This window comes from Oncorhynchus gorbuscha, linkage group LG09, assembly GCF_021184085.1.
Source record: "Oncorhynchus gorbuscha isolate QuinsamMale2020 ecotype Even-year linkage group LG09, OgorEven_v1.0, whole genome shotgun sequence".
Lineage (NCBI taxonomy): Eukaryota > Metazoa > Chordata > Actinopteri > Salmoniformes > Salmonidae > Oncorhynchus > Oncorhynchus gorbuscha.
Window position 1 is genome coordinate 37,361,385 of NC_060181.1, and position 8,501 is coordinate 37,369,885.

Below are 8,501 nucleotides of genomic sequence, written 5' to 3' on the forward strand. Positions count from 1 at the left end.
AACCGAATACCTCTATTTCCTGCTAGGCCAAGGTGGTCTTGAGTTTCTCAAAGATCATTGATCACCAGATTGTAGGATCAGACAATCAATTCACATGCAGAATAACACTTTTTTCAATATTTTTTTGTTTAATACAGCATCTTCAAATTCAGAAACTCAAGATGGTAAAAGCACTGAGTTTTTAATGGTTTTATAGAATTTCTACGTAAGCAAAGCCAGGCAAAGCATGCTATTTGCTTAGAAGGGTATGATTTGTGCATTTGTATGGGCTGCAGGTGAGTTGATGCTGTATTTAGATCTCATTGGTATAATATAATGCCTTCTATTTTTTTGTCTAGTCAGCATGTGGCTCTACTCAGCACGTACCTCGAGTCAAATTTCCTTTTATAAAGTCATTTGCATAGACTGAATGCACTGTCAGTTATGCACTGAGAAACCAGACAACCCTATTCAGGGAAAAAGCTTTCGTGACAGCAGCATGCATGTTATACTGTACTATCTGTGTACATATAGTGAAAACATCCTCATCATATATTTACAAAACAAATGTATGATAGGCTATGTGCTGTGTCTGTTTTCAGAACTAGAACTACACATAGCAAAATTGTAATAGCGGCTATGTGTGTTTTTCTGGACACACACTTTGCAGCACTTTAAGGCACTCAGTATGGAGTCAATTCCATATCAGTGCAGTCAATTCTTGGAGTGAAACTCAATTGTAGGAACAGACGAATAAATGAATGGATGAATATCCTCATAAAAATTGACCCTTTCATTTACTGTAATGAAATATAATCAACCCCAACCCTTGTAGCATGCCATTAGTTTTACATGCCTAAATTATAACCTATATTCAAGTGTATTTCTTCAAAAGGTATTGATGTGGGATCTAAAAGTGAGCTAGACATCAAACTGAGGAATGCTGCTATTTATGGAGTTTTTCCTAGCCACCGTGCTTCTACACCTGCATTGCTTGCTGTTTGGTGTTTTAGGCTGGGTTTCTGTAGAGCACTTTGAGATATCAGCTGATGTACGAAGGGCTATATAAATACATTTTATTTTATTTGATATTGGAAAAGGAATGGTTTCCACCTTATACAAGCTGATTGGCCTCTTCCCCAAACAGCAACATCCCTACTCAGTTATGTTGAGAACAGGAAATTGGAAGAGGATATGGGTGTATCTCTCACCACAGTTCAGTGGAATGGGATGCAATATGTAAAAACACAACTTTGTAAGGTATACAATTATTCAAATGAAGGTCTTGCACAGGGCTTATATCAAATCAAATTATATTCGTCACATGCACCGAATTAAACAGGTGTAGACCTAACAATGAAATGCTTACTTACAAGCCCTTAAAACCTGTTGTGACTAGGGGGCAGTATTTTCATTTTTGGAAAAATAACATTCCCAAAGTAAACGGGATATTTTGTCAGGACAAGATGCTAGAAGATGCATAGAATTGACAGCTTAGGATAGAAAACACTCTAACGTTTCCAAAACTGTACAAATATTGTCTGTGAGTATAACAGAACTGATATTGCAGACAAAAGCCTGAGAAAAATCCAATCCGGAATTGATGTTTTGAATGCTCTGCATTCCGATGTGTCCCTATTGAGCAGTGAATGGGCTATCAACCAGATTCCTTTTTTCTCCGTAAGCGGCTACATTGCGCAAGTGGTCACCTGATGGCTCTTAGAGGTAGCCATTTTTCCTCTCGCTCCTACTGAAAAACCAATTGTCCTGGTGGATATATTATCGAATAGATATTTGAAAAACACCTTGAGGATTGATTATAAACAACGTTTTCCATGTTTCTGTCGATATTATGGAGCTAATTTGGAATATTTTTTGACGTTGTCTTGACCGCAATTTCCGGTCGATTTCTCAGCCAAGCGTGAAGAACTAATATTTTTGTAAAAAAGGAACATTTGCTATCTAACTGGGAGTCTCGTGAGTGAAAACATCCGAAGCTTATCAAAGGTGAACGATTTAATTTGATTGCTTTTCTGATTTTCATGACCAAGTTACCTGCTGCTAGCTGGACATAATGCTATGCTAGGCTATCGATAAACTTATACAAATGCTTGTCTTGCTTTGGCTGTAAAGCATATTTTAAAAATCTGAGATGACAGGCTGATTAACAAAAGGCTAACCTGTGTTTCATTATATTTCACTTGTGATTTTCATGAATAGGATTATTTTCTATTATTATTTATGTTTGTTGCGTTATGCTAACTAGTGTCAGATGATGACAATGATCCCGTTCACGGGATGGGAGTTACAACAAGTTTTAACCAACAATGATGCAGTTAATATATATATATACATACACACTACCGGTCAAAATTTTAGAACACCTACTCATTCAAGGGTTTTTCTTTATTTTTACTATTTTCTACATTGTAGTGAAGACATCAAAACTATGAAATAACATGTATGGAATCATGTAGTAACCAAAAAAGTGTTAAACAAATCAAGATATATTTTATATTCAAATAGCCACCCTTTGCCTTGATGACAGCTTTAGCACACTCTTGGCATTCTCTCAACCATTTTCATGAGGTAGTCACATGGAATGCCTTTCAATTAACAGGTGTGCCTTGTTAATAGTTCATTTGTGGAATTTCTTTCCTTCTTAATGCGTTTGAGCCAATCCGCTGTGTTGTGACAAGATATGGGAGTATAGAGATGACAGCCCTATTTGATAAAAGACCAAGTCCATATTATGGCAAGAACAGCTGAAATAAGCAAAGAGAAACGACAGTCCATCATTACTTTAAGACATGAATGTCAGCCAATACAGAACATTTCAAGAACTTTGAAAGTTTCTTCAAGTGCAGTCACAAAAACCATCAAAGCTATGAGTAAACTGGCTCTCATGAGGACCTCCACATGAATGGCAGATCCAGATTTACCTCTGTTGCAGAGGATAAGTTCATTAGAATTACCGTTCTCGGCCAGCTGTGCCACCAGAGACTCTGGGTTCGCTCACAGGCTCTGTCGTAACCGGCCGCGACCGGGAGGTCCGTGGGGCGACGCACAATTGGCCTAGCGTCGTCCGGGTTAGGGAGGGGTTGGCCGGTAGGGATATACTTGTCTTATCGCGCACCAGCGACTCCTGTGGCAGGCCGGGTACAGTGCTCGCTAACCAAGATTGCCAGGTGCACGTGTTTCCTCCGACACATTGGTGCGGCTGGCTTCCGGGTTGGATGCGCGCTGTGTTAAGAAGCAGTGTGGCTTGGTTGGGTTGTGTATCGGAGGACGCATGACTTTCAACCTTCGTCTCTCCCGAGCCCGTACGGGAGTTGTAGCGATGAGGCAAGATAGTAGCTACTAAAAACAATTGGATACCATGAAATTGGGGAGAAAAAGACGTAAAAAGCCATATCTCAGACTGGCCAATAAAAATAAAATATTAAAATGAGTAAAGTACCACAGACACTGGACAGAGGAACTTTGCCTAGAAGGCCAGCATCCCGGAGTCGCCTCTTCACTGTTGACGTTGAGACTGGGGTTTTGCGGGTACTATGTAATGAAGCTGCCAGTTGAGGACTTGTGAGGCATCTGTTTCTCAAACTAGACACTCTAATGTGCTTGTCCTCTTGCTCAGTTGTGCACCGGGGCCTCCCACTCCTCTTTCTATTCTGGTTGGAGCCAGTTTGCGCTGTCTGTGAAGGGAGTAGTACACAGTGTTGTATGAGATCTAGACTGACGAGTTTCAGAAGAAAGTTATTTGTTTCTGGCCATTCTGAGCCTGTATCGAACCCACAAATGCTGATGCTCTAGATCAGGGGTGTCAAACATACGGCCCGCGGGCCGGAACCGGCCCCCAAGGAGGTTCGATCAGGCCCGCAGGATAATTTGAAAGTGGAAAAAATGCATAAAAGACATGGAATTAATATTTTTAATTCGCTGCAATTCATGGATTATCCGCTAAGGGGCGCACTCTTTCCATCAGAGTAGAAGACAAGCCGCATCACTGAGACAGACTGAAAACAGCAGACGGTATCAATGCGCCATCTGCTGCTTGTTACGACGTTGTTAATACCTTGGTCTCTACCTCTCCGCTACACCATCATTAGCCAAAATGTCGTTATCCAAACGGAGAAAAGTAGATAAGGAGTGTAGAATTTTCAAAGAAAAATGGACCACGTCCTATTTATTTACAGAGATGCACGGAAAACCTTTGTGCTTGGTGTGTTTGCAACAAGTTTCGGTATTGAAGGAATATAATATTCGACGCCACTACGAGACTCATCACAGCGAAAAATATGACGGCTTGCAAGGACAACTGAGAAGAGATAAGATTAACGAATTGCTGGCGGGTCTGAGGAAACAGCAGTCAACTTTCATCCAGAGCCGAGAAGTCAGTGAAGCAGCGGTAAAAGCCAGCTACCTAATTGCTAGCGAAATAGCATTAGCATCGAAGCCATATTCAGAGGTCTGAACCATCGTCAGTTTGACAAACTTCTCAGCGACAGCAACATTACCCACAGCCTGCCATACCACACTGAAGTGAGATGGTTAAGCCGAGGCGCTGTGCTGAGGCATTTCTTTGATCTACGAGAGGAAATCGGACAGTTCATGGAGAAAAAGGAAAACCGGTGTTGGAATTACAATCTCAGGAATGGCTACGGGACCTTGCATTCTTGGTTGATATTACTGAACACTTGAACAATCTGAACAAAATGTTGCAAGGCCGCAAAAAAGTTGTCACACAGTTTTCTGACAACATACATGCATTTAAGTTGAAGCTGACTTTGTGGGAGATGCAACTGGCAAATGGCAACCCTGCTCATTTCCCCTGTCTGAGAGATGTGTGTGTGACCAGACCTGATGCGGACATGAAACGGTACAAAGACAAAATTGCAGGACTACTGCGGGAGTTTGAGAAACGTTTTCAGGTATTTGGTGAACTTGAGACAGAATTTTCAGTTTTTCGCTCACCTTTCACAGTTAAAGCTTCTGATCTGCCGGTCGAAATTCAGCTAGAGATAATTGATTTGCAGTGTGATGCAGATTTGAAGGGCAAATTTGCCTCTGTAGGTCTGGACAGATTTTATCAGTATCTACTACCAGGTTACCCCAAATTAACAGCCCTGGCTGCTAAAATTTTGTGCATGTTTGGGACAACCTACCTTTGTGAACAAATTTTCTCAGTGATGAATATCAATAAAACAAAAATGCGTTCAAGGCTCACAAACAAGCACTTAAATGACATTCTGAAAGTGACAGCTAGTCAGGACATGACACCTGGTGTTGATGCACTTGTACAGGCCAAAAGATGCCAAGTTTCAGGTACAAATACAAGTCCAGACTAGACTAACACCTTTAAAATGCTGCCTTAGATATGGTTTGCATTGAAAGAATACAGCTCTGTGAAGATGAATCCTTACTGTGGTGATTTAAAAAATGTGCACTTTAATGTTAGTCAGCAGCTTCAAAACAAAAGTTGTGTGATGGAATTCTACTGTTCATACAACTCCATAAATTTTCAGTATGTATTGTATGTGTATGTATGTTTCATGTATGAAGTTTACAGATTTACAGGACAGGCGAACACTTTCTTCATTACACATTTAAAATCACTCTCCTTAGTTTGTAAGGTGTACGCAGGGATTACATTTAGATTTTATATGCGTATGTGTAAGTGGTTTAAAAATTCATTTCTTTAAAAGTCTCATTTAATCTTAAAGTGCATTACTATATTTTTCAGTACCAATTAAAGTTTTGTGCCTTTGTACAATCAGTGGGATCAGTTGCAATGCATATTTGTGAATGATAAAAGTAAATTGCACATTTGTCTAAGGAAATATGAGGTGTTTCATGAAATGTTTTGTAAAAGGATAGTTCCTTAAATTTCAATATTTTCCTAATGTTCTTGTGCTTCTTTACACCAAAACAAAGGAAAGACATGTTATTTTGGTTATTTATAGCAGAGTATGGTATAATTTTAATGGTCCGGCCCACTTGACATCTCCCTAGGCCGTATGTGGCCCACGATGCGAAATGAGTTTGACACCCCTGCTCTAGATACTCAGCTAGTCTAAAGAAGTCCAGTTTTATTGCTTCTTTAATCAGAACAGTGGTTTTCATCTGTGCTAACATGATTGCAAAAGGGTTTTCTAATGATCAATTAGCCTTTTAAAATTATAAACTTGGATTAGCTAACACAACATGCCATTGGAACACAGGAGTGATGGTTGCTGATAATGGGCATCTGTACGCTTATTATATACTGTAGATATTCCATGACAAATCAGCCGTTTTCAGCTACAATAGTCATTTCCAGCATTACCAATGTCTACACTGTATTTCTGATCAATTTGGTGTTATTTTAATGGACAAAAAACTTTTGAAAGGTAGTGTATATAACATTCTATTGGTTCCAAGAATTTTGTGTAATAACCCTTTGGATTCAAAACTTAGTTTTGTGTATCAGTTCATAAACAATGTGCCATGGAATCTGTACATCGAAAATCTCTTCCCAAATATTTTGCAATCTATATGGCACAGCCGTACATTTTTTTGGTCCTTAAATGAAATTGGTACAATTTTTTATTTACAACATTTTTCTTTAACAATTTTTGGTCTTTAATGCAGGGCCGACAGACAAGTTCCTTACTTTCTCCCCCTTTCACATACATCTTCCATTTTGCAGTAATGCTGCCAATAGTTGGTTGTAATTTTCAGTAGAGCAGACATTTCCATATATTTTTTGTTATCTGCATATGTGACATAACTCCACCAGTCCTATTTATGATATAATTTGCAAAGATTATACTGTTTTTATTCATTAGTATTTTTTGAGTTTAACCATTATATTTGTTGTATTTTTTGCTGTTGTCATTTAGCAGATGTGCTTATCCAGAACAATTAGGATTAAGTGCCTTGCTCATGGGCACATTGACAGAGTTCACATAGTCAGCTTGGAGATTTAAACCCGCAACCTTTCAGTTACTGGCCTAACCGCTTAACCGCTTGGCTACCACCCAGCCGACAATATTTGTTTAGTCTTTTCTGGTGGCTTAAACTGAAATTGCAACCAACCTTCTATGGCTTGTTTTAAAAATAGCGATATTTTGGAGATGTTTTCATTTTCAAATAGCCAAAAATGAATAAAATGTATTCTGAATAAAGGGGAAAACACCATTCTTTAACATGAGTGAGGCAGTATAACTTTAAGTATAACTTTTGTATGCCTGAAGCCTTTAGTGAGTGGCCTAATGCTTTAATAATAAATTATTTCTGCCCTCCGAATTCATATTCATTATATAAATAGGCCCGTTTAATTTTCTCTGACTTTTTAATGTAAGATTTTTTGCTCATATAATTTTGAAAACAAGTTGCTAGGTGTAATTAGCAAGGCCATAAACAAATAGGTAATCTGGGATATATCTAAAGACTTAACCCGGATTATTTTTCCTCAAATAGATAGATATTTTATTTTCTATGGTAGCAAGATTTAATCTATTTTTGAAAACTTTCTATTAAAATGCATTGTAGTGAGAATTTATTTTGTGTCCTAGCCAGTCTCCAGATCTCAACCCCATAGAAAATCTTTGGAGGGAGTTGAAAAGTCCGTGTTGCCCAGCAACAGCCCCAAAACATCACTGCTCGAGATGAGATCTGCATGGAGGAATGGGCCAAAATACCAGCAACAGTGTGTGAAAACCTTGTGAAGACTTACAGAAAACATTTGACCTTTGTCATTGCCAACAAAGGGTATATAACAAAGTATTGAGATAAACTATTGTTATTGATCAAATACTTATTTTCCACCATAATTTGCAAATAAATTAATTTAAAATGTGATTTTCTGGATTTTTTTTCTCATTTTGTCTGTCATAGTTGAAGTGTACCTATGATGTTATGCAGGTGAGTGAGGACCCAAAAGCGACTTAACAGAAACTGAGTTTATTAAAGTCCAAACAGAGAAAACATAATCCTCAATCCTTTACAGGAAATGTCCAAACAGGGAAAACATAAATCCTCTATAGTTGAGGAGAGTTGCAGGGCTTGCGGCAACAGACTGCAGGTCCCTTCGGGTAGGCGCGGGCCGTAGAGGATAGAGACACCTGCTCACACGCAGTATCTGAAGACGAGGCAGAATACAACAGGACGGAACAAGGGTACAGCAAACAGCAAACAAGAATCCGACAAGGACAGAAGCAGAAACAGAGAGAGAAATAGAGACTTAATCAGAGGGCAAAATAGGGGACAGGTGTGAAAGGGTAAACGAGGTCGTTAGGAGAATGAGGAACAGCTGGAAGCAGGAACGGAACGATAGAGAGAGAGAGGGATAAAGAGAGAGAAAGAAACCTAATACGACCAGCAGGGGGAAACGAAGAGAAGAGAAAGCACAGGGACAAGACATGACAATACAATACATGACAGTACCCCCCCACTCACCGAGCGCCTCCTGGCGCACTCGAGGAGGAAACCTGGCGGCAACGGAGGAAATCATCGATCAGCGAACGGTCCAGCACGTCCCG